Below are 12,752 nucleotides of genomic sequence, written 5' to 3' on the forward strand. Positions count from 1 at the left end.
TGTCCACGATAGTTTTTCACTTTCTGCCTGCACTCGCTGATATCCACATGAAACCAAACCCGGGTTTCATCATTCTCAACACACAAATAAAATACAAATTAAAGGTAAAGCTACACATTATTACTAACACTTAGTTATGCATGTGTTAAGACCATTCATTTGGCCAAGGCACACATATCACCAAAACCACCATTTTAAAAGCAATGGGGATTTTATTTTCTTGTCCACTATGTTATTGGAAAAATGTCATAATTAGTGCAAAATTATTCGCTTTTTATATTCAACAATATTTTGTAAAATTAATTGACTAGAGTAGTTATAGCCACAAAATCCCAAACAGTTTTGCTATCCCAGTATGCATTCTAGGTAGCACCAGAGCAAGTTACTACATTGGAGTTCATGATTTTTAAAAGGAATTTGTGCGTGAACTTGCAGAAAGCTTTTTACAAGTGATCTAATTTTATTTTTTGATAATTTAAATTTAATTTTTAATAATTTTTATTGTCACAAGTAGGCTTACATTTAACACTACAATGAAGTTACTGTGAAAAGCCCCTAGTCGCCACATTCCGGTGCCTGTTCGGGTACACGGAGGGAGAATTCAGAATATCCAAATTACCTAACAGCACGTCTTGTGGGAGGAAACCCACGCAGACACAGGGAGAACGTACAGACTCTGCGGACAGTGTCCCAAGACGGGAATCGAACCTGGGACCTGGCGCTGTGAAGCAACAGTGCTAACCACTCTGCTTCCGTGCCGCCCAATAAAGAAAACATATTCATACTGTTGAAGCTTTCATTAACTGGCGGAATACCCAATTACATATTCATGAATTAGGATGAAATAGTGAATTCAATCAAAATTAAAGCAGAAAGAATAGGAGACACATGGAATAGGTGTACCAGGGAGAGTTGCAGGCAGTATCGGTGAGTTCATGTGGCAACCAGGTACATGCCTGGAGAGAGAAAGGATTCCAAAACATACAAAGAATTATCAGTGAAACACAAAATTTCAACAAAGTTAACTTGTTAAGCAGAATAGATACTGCTTAATTGGGCAGATTCCGAACTTATTTAGAAATATAAAATATCAGTTTGTCACATTATTTGATTTGCACAACCCTGCACAATTCATTATAAAACACCCAGTATTGTTGACATAGCATGAGCCTACCCTGAAGTGTACCCTGCACTGATGCAGTATAAGCTGTTCATGTAATCACACAGTCCCCGTTCATTAGTGCAGCGTGAACCCTCCTAGTAGTGTACTCAGAATAGTATATCCATGCAGTGAGCTACCTATGTAGTGTACCGGATACAGTACATTCATGCAGCCTGAGCATCCCTGTAATGTACCTAGTACAGTAAAATGATGCCATATGAGTTCTCCCTGTAGTGTACCCAATACAAAAACTTGAACCATGTGTGCTATGGTGTAACTTGCCGACAAGGCAGACCCCAAATCTACTAGGATTGAAACCCACTCTGTTGGCACTAATCAGATCAACACGCTAAGTAGCCCCTTTATTTATTTTATAACATTACAAATATATGTACAGGCAGTCCGCAACTTTATGACATTCGAGTTACGATGCACGTTTATAAATTAACACTCCCATTTCAACATTACAACATTTTGTAACTTTATGATGCCACACCAGCAAGTTCATACATGCATATCGACATTTTGTGCCACACAGGTCGAAACGTCTTTTATTAGGTTGGAAGGAAGTGTTTTATTATGTTACATTTTCTTGGAACAACTGTCAGAATTTTAATGTATTTATACACTTACATTGTTTTCAAAATGGACTCAGGCTCACATTATGGGTGGCACAGTAGCACAGTGGTTAGCACTATTGTTTCACAGCGCCAGGGACCCAGGTTCGATTCCCAGCTAGGGTCATTGTCTGTGCGGAGTTTGCACGTTCTCCCCGCGTCTGTGTGGGTTTCCTTGAGGTGCTCCGCCGGAGTTTCCTCCCAAAAGTCCCAAAAGGTGTGCTTGTTGGGTGAATTGGACATTCTGAATTCTCCCTCAGTGTACCCGAACAGGCACCGGGGTGTGGCGATTAGGAGATTGTCACAGTAACTTCATTGCAGTGTTAATATAAGCCTACTTGTGACACTAATAAAGATTATTATAAAAGAAGATCAAGATTTAACAGACAACTGACAGTGATCAATGCCTTCATTATGTCCCCCACACTAACCAAGGAACTTGTGCTTTAGCGTGCAGGCATCAACAGTCAGGGCAACAGTAGAGAGCACGTAACAGCACCTAATGCCCGTTGAGTGATTTCCGGCTTTGGTTCAGGAACCAGTCCTGCATTTATACCGTTGTTCCTATGGGAAAATCCATTCTGACTTATAGGGCGAAATTCTCCGTTATCGGCGGAAACTCCGCCGATCGGCGCAAAAAACGGCGCAAATCCCACTTGCGTCACGTCATAAAAATGGGCCGATAGTCTGCGGCCCGAAATGGGCTAGCAGCGACGTAACGGGATCCGCGCTTGCGCAGTGGTTCACGCCGTGCAGCGTCATACGCGCCGCACAGCGTGGCGGCTCATAAGGCCGCGCAGCTCCCCCCCACCCGACCGGAACACCCGACCGCAACACCCGACTTGATGGCTGGCCGTCGCTCAGCCCCGAGGTTCGAGTCACGCGATGTGGAGGCGCTCCTGGACGCGGTGGAGCAGAGGAGGGACGCCCTGTATCCCGGGCACGGCCGCAGAGTTGCCCCACGCCACAGCCGGCGTCTGTGGAGGGAGGTGGCAGAGGCCGTCACCGCTGTGGCCCTAACACCACGGACAGGCACCCAGTGCCACAAGAAGGTGAACGACCTCGTCAGAGCAGGCAGGGTGAGCCTCCCCCATATCCCCCCCTCCCCATATCCCCCATATCCCCCCTCCCCCATATCCCCCATATCCCCCCTCCCCCATATCCCCCCTCCCCCATATCCCCCATATCCCCCCTCCCCCATATCCCCCATATCCCCCCTCCCCCATATCCCCCCTCCCCATATCCCCCTCCCCCATATCCCCCCTCCCCCATATCCCCCCTCCCCATATCCCCCCCTCTCCATATCCCCCCTCCCCCATATCCCCCCTCCCCCATATCCCCCCTCCCCCATATCCCCCCTCCCCATATCCCCCCTCCCCCATATCCCCCCCTCCCCCATATCCCCCCTCCCCCATATCCCCCATATCCCCAAGTGAATCCAGCCCTAACCTTAACCTCTGCAATGCACGCGCAACCGATGGCGTGCATTCATATACCTGCCTAACACTGTTGCCTTTTACCCCTGCCACCCCCCCCCCCCACAGGAGAAGCGCGCACACAACAATAGGGAGCATGTGAGGACTGGAGGAGGGCCCGCTGATGAGAGGCCACTGACCGTACACGAGGAAAGGGCCCTGGAACTGGCTGGCGGACCTGAGGACCGGGAGGTTGCTGATGCAGAGGTCGGGGCCCCACGAGCAAGTGAGCCACCAACAGCCCGTCCCCATATCCCCCCTCCCCTATATCCCCCTCCCCCGTATCACCTGATCACTGCCTGATGTCTAACCATGCATGCTTCATTGTGTATCGCAGGACCAAACGTCCAGGCACCCATCCCCGCAGATGCAGACCGCCCGCAGGATGCCCCTCGGAGACCACGGGAGACGGAGAGACCCGCACCCTCCAGCATGCGACGCCCGCAGGATGCCCCTCGGAGACCACAGGAGACAGAGAGACCTGGAGCAACAGGGAGACGACACCCCCGTCACGTGCGGGAGCGACCACCCAGCGATGAGGGGGGCAGCCACAGGCCCCCGTCACATCCGAGCCAGGACACCACTACCCAGGACACCACTACCCAGGACACCACTACCCGGGACACCACTACCCAGGACACCCCTACCCGGGACAGCACTACCCGGGACAGCACTACCCGGGACAGCACTACCCAGGACACCCCTACCCGGGAAGACGAAATACCGGACAGTGAGTCAGAGTGGATGGGTGGAGACGAACCCCCACCCCAAAGTGCCATGGACTCAGAGTGGGACGAAGAGCACGACACAACGCCACTGCTGTCACCAACACCCTCCACCATCGCAGAAACACTCACCACGGTTGGGCACTTTAGTGATGAGGCGTCTGGTACACTCACTGGTGCGCACAACACAGCCGTCCCGGTACAGCAGGTGGAGGTAGGAGCAGCAGAGGGACCGGGCGGTCGGAGGGCAGCCCAGGCCAAGCGAACATCTGCCGCCCAGATGGATCCCGGGTTCCTGCAGTTACCACACCCACACATAGATCCGATGCAACCACCGACACGGAGACGAGTGAATAGGGTGACGGGTGGCTTGCGGCGGCTGCGGTCGCAGGTGGAGGAGTCCACCCGCGTCCAGGAGCTGGGAGTGGTCCCGGTCATGCGTGCCACCCAGGCTGACACCGCACGGGTGGCGTCCGCGGTGGAGGCAATGGGTGCGACGGTGTCAGACATGGGGAACGGTTTGCGAGGCCTGGGGCCTTCCGTGCAGGCGGCGTCTGTGGCCCAGGAAATGGCTGCCCTCTCACAGGAGGCCATGAGCCAGTGCCAGCGCCAGATGGCAGAGGCGCTCAACGCCATAGCCCAGTCTCAGCAGGCCATGGCCCAGTCTCAGCAGGCCATGGCCCAGTCTCAGCAGGCCATAGCCCAGTCTCTGCAGGCCATGGCCCAGTCTCTGCAGGCCATGGCCCAGTCTCAGCAGGCCATCGCTGAGGGCATCGGCGCCAGTGGCCATGTGCGAGCTGGCGTCGCACTGTCGCAGACAGGGTTCGACAACCCCCTGGGCTCCATGGCTGCAAACCTGCAGACCCCTGTCGATACCAGCACGGGCCTCCAGGACTGGCAGCGCCAGATGTCGGGGGCGCGTCGGATGGCCAGTCCGTTCGCATCCCCCACCCATGTAGAGGCCTGGGGGCCATCGGGCACCCCGAGGGAGGAGGAGGTGGTGTGGTCCGTCCCGGCTCCCTCTGTAGGGGAGGTCCCGGTACACCGCGACACCTCGGACTCCCCCCCTTCCGTCCCAGGTGCATCGGGTGGGCAACGGGCAGGACAGGCTGGCAGCTCGCCATCCCAGTCGCCCGGGCCGCAGCCTGGCCCATCTAGGCCAGGACGCCCCAGGAAACGGCCGCCAAAGGGATCCAGTGTCAGAGGGCAGGAATCACAGGAGTCCACCTCCAGTTCTGCTGTACCGTCTGGGGAACCACGTAGACGTAGTCAAAGGGCCCGTAAGGCCAAACAATTAGACACTGAGTAAGTTGGCACGGGTGCAGGGCACAGATGAGTTTTAGGGGCTAGGGCACGTGCATGAACTCCTTTGGTTATAAAAGTCAATGTTCCACCTACCGAAGCTGCCTTTGTGCTCTGTCCAAAGTGTGCGGGCGTGTCATGTACGTTGAGCGCAAGTGTGTGTGTGACGGGTGGTCTTACCTCAGCCCCAGGTGAGTCTGCCCCCTTCCCCCTGGGCCGCCATCAACATCCCCCGGGCAGAGGACGGGACCGTGCGCTGCAGTGTCACAGCCGCATGCAGGGATGGTCCGGGTGGATGGTGGTACTGTGGCCATGGGTCAGACATAGTCCAATGATGTAGAGCCAGGAGCTCACCGCAGGGCGGGTTGTCATCATCCTCCATGGCCTGCGATAGACACGCGTCCACCCGCAACTGTGTGAGCCCCGCCCGTTGTGCAGCAGGTGGATCGGCAATGGGGGGGGGGTGTTGTGCATGCGGGTGGGGTGGGTGGGGTTGGGGAGGGGGGTGAGGGTGCTGGGTGGGTGGATGGGTGGGGGGTGTGGGTGGTCGGCTGTTGCCATGGTGTGCGCTCTGTGGCCATACTACCCGATTCCCACGCCCATCTAGTCAGTGAAGCGGGCGTCTATCAGTCTGTCCCGTGCCCGCTGGGCCAGCCGGTAACGGTGGACAGCCACCCGCCTGTGTCTACCCCGTCTGCCCTGACCATTGCCCCCATCCCCCTCATCTGGGGAGGACTGCGCCTCTTCCTGCTGCTCCTCCACTCCGCCCTCCTCTGCCTGCGGCACATCGCCCCTCTGCTGGGCTATGTTGTGCAGGACGCAGCACACCACTATGATGCGGCCGACCCTATCTGACCGATACTGGAGGGCGCCCCCAGAGAGGTCCAGGCACCTGAAACGCATCTTCAGCACGCCAAAGCACCTCTCGATCACTCCCCTTGTCGCTACATGGGCATCATTGTAGCGGTTCTCCGCCTCATTGCGTGGCCTCCGTATAGGCGTCATCAGCCACGATCGCAATGGGTAGCCCCTGTCGCCCAGCAACCAGCCCCTCAGCCGGGGATGGCGTCCCTCGTACATGCCGGGGATGGATGACCGCGACAACACGAATGAGTCGTGTACACTGCCTGGGTGACGGGCGCAGACGTGCAGGATCATCATACGGTGGTCGCAGACCACCTGTACGTTCATTGAATAGGTCCCCTTCCTATTAGTGAACACGGCCCTGTTCTCTGCAGGTGGCCGCACGGCGACGTGCATCCCATCGATCGCGCCCTGGACCATGGGATACCCGGCAACGGCAGAGAAGCCCACGGCCCGGGCATCTTGGCTGGCCCGGTCCACGGGGAAGCGGATGTAGCGGTGCGCCATGGCATAAGGGCATCTGTCACTGCCCGGATGCACCGATGCACCGATGTCTGCGATATGCCGGACAGGTCCCCACTCGGTGCCTGGAATGACCCCGTTGCATAAAAGTTCAGGGCCACCGTAACCTTGACGGACACGGGGAGAGGGTGTCCCCCGCCAGTGCCACGCGGTGACAGGTGTGCCAGCAGGTGGCAGATGTGTGCCACGGTTTCCCGGCTCATCCGGAGTCTCCTCCTGCATTCCCGGTCCGTGAGGTCCTGGTATGACTGCCGGGGCCGGTACACACGGGGCGCCCTCGGGTGCCTCCGTTGCCGTGGGGCCACGACGTCCTCCTCCCCCTCCTCGTCCTGTCGGTCAGGTGTCCCTCCAGCCTGGGCGGCTGCCGCCTGCCCCTCTGCGGCAGCCTGCGCCGCCTCTCTGGCACGCTCCTCCTCCTCCTCATCCAGGGCAACATAGACATGAGCGGCTGCCACCACGGCGGCCAACATCGCTGGATGGTCTGAAAACATGACGGCCTGGTGGGGGGGAGGGGAACGACGACATGTCATCATTGCCCATATCCCCTCCTCCCCCCAGCCAGGTGGCATGGACCGCATGGGTCCAACTGTTGGAGGCTGGCACCTGGCCAGGTGGACCAACTCATTTGCCCTCCCATCACCCACCCCGGCACGGACCCCCTCCCCAACCCCCAACCTCCACCCCAGCACGGACCCCCCCCCAACCTCCACCCCGGCACGGACCCCCTCCCCAACCCCCAACCTCCACCCCAGCACGGACCCCCCCCCCCAACCTCCACCCCGGCACGGACCCCCTCCCCAACCTCCACCCCAGCACGGACCCCCCCCCCAACCTCCACCCCGGCACGGAACCCCCCCCCCAACCTCCACCCCGGCACGGACCCCCTCCCCAACCCCCAACCTCCACCCCAGCACGGACCCCCCCCCCAACCTCCACCCCGGCACGGACCCCCTCCCCAACCTCCACCCCAGCACGGACCCCCCCCCAACCTCCACCCCGGCACGGACCCCCTCCCCAACCCCCAACCTCCACCCCAGCACGGACCCCCCCCCCAACCTCCACCCCGGCACGGACCCCCTCCCCAACCCCCAACCTCCACCCCAGCACGGACCCCCCCCTAACCTCCACCCCGGCACGGACCCCCTCCCCAACCTCCACCCCGGCACGGACCCCCTCCCCAACCTCCACCCCAGCACGGACCCCCCCCCCCCAACCTCCACCCCGGCACGGACCCCCTGCCCAACCTCCACCCCAGCACGGACCCCCCCCCAACCTCCACCCCGACACGGACCCCCTCCCCAACCTCCACCCCGGCACGGACCCCCTCCCCAACCCCCAACCTCCACCCCAGCACGGACCCCCCCCCCAACCTCCACCCCGGCACGGACCCCCTCCACAACCCCCAACCTCCACCCCGGCACGGACCCCCTCCCGGCACTCCCCCGGAGCCCAGCCTACTCTAACCACCCCCCCCCCCCCCCGCCGCACACACACACAAGCCGAGACACACCTCTCCTCACGCAATCAGTCTGCGGCCACGCCATTTCCTGCCCAGAGCCAACCCCCCAGGCCGTCACTCACCTCCTCGCTGGTCGGCGTGAGCCTGGAGCACCGGGTCACGCCGATGAAAAGGAGGTTTGATTGACGTCGACGTGAACGGTCATCACGTCGACGGGACTTCGGCCCATCCGGAAGGGAGAATATCGGCAGGCCGAAAATCGGCTGCCTTGCGCAGACCCATGACATTCTCCACGGCAGCGGCGCCATTAACGCCCCGCCGACTTTTCTCCCTTCGGAGACTTCGGCGGGGGCGGGGGCGGGATTCACGGCGGCCAACGGCCATTCTCCGACCCGGCGGGGGGTCGGAGAATGACGCCCATAACGTTTCGACCCAGAGTGCGATTTTCAGGAACCAATTGTGTCGTAAGTCCGAGGGCTGTCTGTATTTCATCCACAGTAAATATCTGACATTTATTCATTTTAAAACATTTCAAACTATATTCATTTCATCCAGAGCAATATAAATATAAATATAGATTGAATTAACCATAACATTTTACACTTAAATCCTTCAAAATCACGCTGATCACCATTTGGATCATTGGATCCCAATGGCAGAGTGATATAACATCATCTTATGGATCTTCTTTATCTTCATCATCAGCATTATCATCATCAGCTGTTTCTTCAGCAATGTCATTCCACAAGCAATCGTCCTCGGTACCATCAAGCACATCTAGTATTCCCATTTTAAAAATGATATTTTGACAACATACGTACAAACATGAATCTAGGAGCAGTGGCATGGCTGATCTGATTGTGGCCTCATTGCTACTTCTCTTTACACCTTTTGATTCCCTTGTCAATCAAGATACTATCTCACTCAGCCGTAAAAATATGCAATGACCCGACCTCCATTGCTCTCTGGGGAGTTAGTTTTGGATAATATTGGGACCAAGTTCATTCCACCTATCTATGACTCATTGACACATGTTGCCAGTGAGGGTGCATGTATATTTCCACACCTAGTGAATGTTTTCTTGCTTCCCAATATTCAATTATTCCACATCTTTTGGATTGTCTTTGAGAGATTTATTTATACACACATCCAGAGTCTAAACAACACTCGTAAGACCGCCAGGAATAACTGTCATTTCGGTGTTGGTGGAACTCACATCATTGGTTACATCGACTACGAGTTGGGATTTGAACATGCCCCAGATGACTTTGCATAGTCAGCCTGGTCTCAAGTTCCATGCTGCTTTGAACCATTTCTTGCAACCGTATTTACCCATCCTTCCTCATGAACATGAACGACAATGCCTTTAAGAAATTTCTCTTTGGGGAGAGTTTCTCATTTGAAGATCACATGTGCTTTAGTTTTGTGCCATTCACCATACAAAATGGAGCAGATGTGAACTATTTTAATGGCCATCTTTACAAGGATGGAATTTTCACCAATCTGGGTATTGGTCTTGTTTGTTGATATGCCAAAGTTCACCAATGTTTCATCCATATTTCCAAAGAAGGTCAATTGATCCTCATTCTTATTGCAATGTCAGGGGACTAATCAGTGGAATTTGGACAATTTATCATTGAGTTTGAGCATCAAACGCTGTGAATTATTTGGTTCCTGAGGGAGTACTAAATTGTGCTTGTTCATGAACCTCGTGCACCACCGGCACTGGCCTTGAATTCTTTCTTTGCTTATGTTATAACCCAACATAAGGCCGAGGGATCCTCAGAGTCCTTATGGCCTCACTTGATAATGATTTTCTAAATGAGGGGGGCTGAGCCACCCCTTTCAACCAGGGGCCTCTGGGACATAAGTACCCCGGCACAAGTCTGGGCCATGTGTGGGACCCTTCGGGGAATAGGAGGTGAAAATATCTAAGTGAAATAAATCAAAGTTTTTCTACAGTCGTCACTTCCTAGTCTTGCCTGAGATGTTACAGCTGCCTTGAGGGAGTAGAGTCTAATGGCTCCATGGGTGATAATAAGACCATTTTGCTGATGCTTGTTCGCCTGTTTTGTTACTTTTTTCTCCAGCTTAAATTAAGCTGCACATTTGTTCTATCTCAAAGGCTTCATGATATAGTATGTGGTTGACATTAGTCTTGACAATTGGCTGGGAGTTTGCCGCTAGATTTAGAGGAGGAAAAATCCATGTTGCCTTCTAATTACTCTGGGATGTAAATATTCTGCAGCGATCTGTCCTTTAAAACATTTTTTTTTTTTTTTTAATTCTCCTTTTTCACATTTTCTCCCACATTTACATCCATCACCAATAAACAATAATCAACAAGATATGTCAATCCCCATAATAACAACGATCCCATCTGCCTACCAACCCCCAAACTTCAGCCCACATGTTTACATAAACAAATGACACAAAGGAATCAGGGATTACCCATAGTCACCCTTAATGTACACAGCCCCCCTCCCCCCCACCCCCCCCCCAACTAATGTTCGATGTTATCCAGTTCTTGAAAGTGAATAATAAATAGTGCCCGTGACTTGTAGAACCCCTCCGAGCTTCCCCTCAGTTCGAACTTAACCTTCTCAAGGGTCAAGTATTCCAACAGGTCCCCCCGCCACGCCAGGACACTGGGTGGAGAGGCTGCTCTCCATCCCAGCAGGATCCGCCTTCGGGCGATCAATGAGGCGAAGGCTATGATATCTGCCTCTGCTCCCGTTTCCAACCCTGGCTGATCCGACACCCCAAATATGGCCTCCTGGGGACCCGGGTCCAGTTTCACACGCACCACCTTGGAAATCACCCTAAACACCTCCTTCCAGTACTCCCCCAGCTTTGGACAGGACCAAAACATATGAACGTGATTCGCGCCCCCCCCCCCCCCCCCCCCGCAACGCTCACACACATCCTCTACTCCTTCAAAAAATCAGCTCATCCTTGCCCTCGTGAGGTGCGCCCTATATACCACCTTCAGCTATCAGCCCCAACCTTGCACATGAGGTGGAGGCATTCACTCTCCGGAGCACCTCACACCAGACCCCCTCCTCTATAACCTCTCCCAGCTCTTCCTCCCGCTTTGCTTTGATCCCTTCCAGTGGTGCCTTATCCTCTTCCAGAATAGCTCCGTACACCGCTGACACTGCCCCCTTCTCCAGTCCCCTTGTCGTCAACACCTCCTCCAGCAATGTGGAGGCCGGCTCCTCTGGGAAGCTCTGCATCTCCTTCCTGGCAAAATCCCGAACCTGCATGTACCTAAACACTTCTCCCTGCTCTAGCCCATACTTTGCTTCCAGCTCCCTCAATCCTGCAAACCGACCCCGAACCTCAATCCTGCAAACCGACCCCGAAAGTGATCTGTCCTTTGATGGATCTTTTAATACGTCTGCATGTGCTCCACAACAAAATACAAGTTAATCAAATGTAAACATTAGTGCTTGGTTAGAGCTCTCTCTTGTGGTGGGATTTATTTTAGTAAGAATTTATTTCGCCAGCTGCTTACCCACCATCATCATTGGAGTTGTTGGAGTTCCTGTGGTTATCCTCCATGCCTCTGTACTCATTGTGCACGATGAAAATTTACCCATAGGAATTTCTATATCCTGTACAACTTGAGATTGCACTTAATTCCGCCTCTCTTTCTGTTTCCATGGTCGGAACTTAATATGGGTGACAGGGATTGTCTCTCACTGTTCGAAAACCAGTGGGAGCTTCGCCTCACTTTCCTCTTGGAAATCCAACCTCTATTCTGAAGTAATCAGGCACTTTCCTGACCCTGACCTTGGAGGTATTCTGAACTGTGAATTGGAGGTGAATAGACTTCAAGGGGACATAGTCAGGCTGCTGGCAGACAACGGGGGATAAATTCAATTCAGAGAATTACAAAAATGATACATTTTGATAGGAAGCATGAGGAAACCCAATGTAAAATAAAGGTGCAATTATAAAGAGGGTGCAGGAGCAGAGTGACCTGAGTGTAAAAGTACACAGCTTGTTGAAGGTGCCAAGACAGATTGAGGACTCGGTGAATAAGGCATACAGCATCCTGGGTTTCATTGATAAGGGAATAGAGTACAAAAGCAAGGAAGTTACGATGAATCTTTTGAAACCATAGGTTTGGCCTCCAATGGATCATTGTGTGCAATCTGAGCACCACATATTTGGATGTATGTGAAGGCTTCAGAGAGCAAGCAAGAAAGGTTTACGAGAATGATTCTAGGGATGAGGTACTTCAGTTGCATGGATAAATTGGACACGTTGGTTTATTCTTCTTGGAAAGAGAAAGTTGAGAGGAGATTTGATAGAGCTGTTCAAAATCATGAGGGGTATGGATAGAGTACATAAGGAAAAGCAATTCCCATTGGCAGAGGACTCAAAACCAGAAGACACCAATTTATGGTGTAAAAGAATGAAACGAGACGTGAGAAAAATATTTTTTTATGCAGCTTATGGTTAGGATCTGGATTGTACTCCCTGATTGTGTGGTGGAGGCAGATTCAATTATGATTTTCAAAAGGAAATTGGATAGTTATCTGAAGAGAAAACATCTACAGGACTATACACAAATGACAGGGGAGTGAGGATCAGCTGAGTTGCTATTACATGGACATG

This window comes from Scyliorhinus torazame, chromosome 10 (assembly GCF_047496885.1).
Source record: "Scyliorhinus torazame isolate Kashiwa2021f chromosome 10, sScyTor2.1, whole genome shotgun sequence".
NCBI classification, from domain to species: Eukaryota; Metazoa; Chordata; class Chondrichthyes; order Carcharhiniformes; family Scyliorhinidae; genus Scyliorhinus; species Scyliorhinus torazame.